We start from the raw sequence: 2,987 nt of genomic DNA on the forward strand, positions 1-2,987 counted from the left end.
AGAGATTAAAATATAGCTTATTTAGGGCCTAAAAAGTATGTTTTCAATCATCAAGCAAAATTAGGAAGGAGACACAAAACCATGCATTTTATATGGATAAGTGTGGTGGAATGTTGATAGAACCCTCCAAATTCTACACAAAATAAACCCTAAAATTAGGGTTCATCACCTAACCTATATAACAACCTATAAAAATCTAATACAAGCCTAACTACCCATTCTTTTCTTCTTCACACACTCATGCATTCTTTTCTTGATCACAACTCATATGCATTGATTATTATTGGACTTTACTTTGGAGCATTTTGTCCACTTTTTATTGCTTTTCTTTTTCTTTTTCTTTTCTTTCTATTTTTTTCTTTTTCTACATTTTTTTTCTTTATTTTGCATATATATATATATATATATATTTTTTTTTTCTTTTTGAAATAAACTATACACAAGAGCATCAATGCATATGATTTTATATTTAATTAACACATGAGCATATACCCATTTCCCAATATTTTCAATAGAGATACAAAACTACCCTTTTACCTCAACCAATGCCCCAAGTTTTCCCACACTTGAATGACACACACTCACTAGCCTAAGCTAATCAAAGATCCAAATAAGGACATTTATTATTTTTCACTTAAAGGCTTGTAATGTGCTAATATTAAGAACAAAGGGGTTTATCATAAGCTCAAAGTTGGCTAACAATGGTTGATGAAGGGTAGGCTATTTGGGTAAGTGAGCTAAATGGAATGATGGCCTCAATCATATAAATGCATGTCTATATGGAATAATGGACATAAAGAATCGAACAAATCAAAGATCACAATCATAGAAAGAGAACAATGCACACAAGAATGGAAATAAGTGGTTATAAGATGTAACCACACAATTAGGTTCAAATCTCACATGCTTATGTTCTTAGCTCAAAAACCATGTTCCAAAATAAATTCCTCAAGAAAGATTAACACAAAATTTTTTTCCAAATTGGTAGGGTGCCCTAAAAACAGTTTTCTTGGAAATGAAATCATCACCCTAACCAAGTAGTCCTTACATGTAGAAAAGTGTTCAAATACAAAAACTAACCATGCAATCTATTCTAACTAATGAAAGAAAAATCAAAATCATAGGTGTTGAGAAGAAAAGGGTACCTATGGAAGTCGGTAACCGACCTCCCCACACTTAGAAGTTTGCACGGTCCTCTGTACCAATGGTGAGACGTAAAAGGGGATTCGGGTCATCACTTCCACCATCCGTGCCTTGAGTGCTTGCTTTACTGTGGTCCGAAGCAGATGTAGAAATGTCCGGCTCTTTCATAGGCGGGTTGACACAACCCCAATGCTTCTTCATATAAGCAAATTAGCGCTTGTTACGCCGCTCATATCGATCTATCTTCTCATGGAGCTCTACAAGCAATTGATGGGTTGACTTTGGTAGTGCAGATGAAGTGGTAGGAATGGTAGAAGGAGGAGCTAAGTCAAGGCTTGCAGCCTTCATGTCCTTAGCCGCGTAAGGGACACCAGTAGCAGCAACCAAATCTGATACCAAGGTGGGAAATGGTAGATTACCCTTAGCATGGACTCGACCCATCGCTTGTCAGATAAGGAGAGGGATGTTGATTGGCCTCTCCGTGAGTATGCACCAAACAAGGACGGCGAGGTCCACCATGATGGATGACTTATGCGTGCTAGGAAGCACGTAGTAAGATAAGATTTGGGCCCATGCTCGGGCCTCTGCTGTAAGCGCACATGCGTCAAGGCACTTGGGCTACATCCTGAGTCTCCCTTGGGTCCAATGATTCTCTGGTTCGGCAATAACCCGAAGGATCGAGTCCCAATCAAACCAAAATTTATTCCGCTGACGTAGGACCTCTTAGTAACCATCCATTTCTTCCGATACCGGTGATAAACCCCTATTTTATGATTCATCTTGTGCTCAATTGAGTGTTTTTATCAATTCTTCACCCACTTATTCATATAAATTGCATGGTTTTACAATTCCTTCCTTATTCTGTGATACAAGTGAAAACATGTTTCCTATGCCTTAAAATATTAATTTTAATTATCCTTTATTACCATTCGATGCCGTGATCTGTGTGTTAAGTATTTTCAGGCTTCATAGGGCAGGAATGGCTTAGAGGACAGAAAGGAAACATGCAAAAATGGAAGGAACGCACAAAATAGAGGTTTGAAGAAAATGGTAGCGACGCGCACGCATGGACGACGCGGACGCGTGCCTAGCGCAAAATACAGGCGACGCGTACACGTGACTGATGCGTACGTGTGGCAAGAAAAATCTCCAATGACGCGCACACGTGACCCACGCGCACGCGTGACGGACGCCACGTGCAGGAAATTGCAGAAGTCGCCCCCAGCGATTTCTGGGCCCTTTTTCGGCCCGAATCCAAGCCCAGAAACACAGAATAAAGGCTGGAGAATGAGGGAATCAAAAGAGGGAACTTCTCATAATTCATAATTTGGAGGTTTTAGATGTAGTTTTAGAGAGAGAGAGAGGCTCTCTCCTCTCTCTTAGTACTCTTAACAAATAACGAGGGTGAATCAATTGGGAATGATTTATTTCCTTTCAGTTCATCTGATTAATTGAACTAAGGAGTTCAGAATCAGTTGAGGACACCTTTCTGATCGAAATCTCCCTAGGTTTAGTTATTCATTAAAGATTAAAAGTTAGTTGTCGACTCAAACTGTTGAGTTCACAGTGGTTAATGAATTGGTTTCGGTTTTCCCTCTTTTTAGATTTAATAAATATAGTATTTATCTTCTTTCTTTAGTATTTAGATTTAATGAAGTTTAACGTAAATTTGTATTTAAGTTTAGATTGTACTTCTCAAGTATTCGGTTAAACCGTTGTATTCATTAATCGTTCACTTTATCTCGTTGATTTCATCATCTTATTTATTTTCATCTATTCTCTTTGATTAAATTTCCTTGTAACTTGGACCTTACTTCATTTGCTTCTTTAGGATTAGGATTTTG

The sequence above is a fragment of the Arachis ipaensis genome, chromosome B08 (genome assembly GCF_000816755.2).
Source record: "Arachis ipaensis cultivar K30076 chromosome B08, Araip1.1, whole genome shotgun sequence".
NCBI lineage: Eukaryota > Viridiplantae > Streptophyta > Magnoliopsida > Fabales > Fabaceae > Arachis > Arachis ipaensis.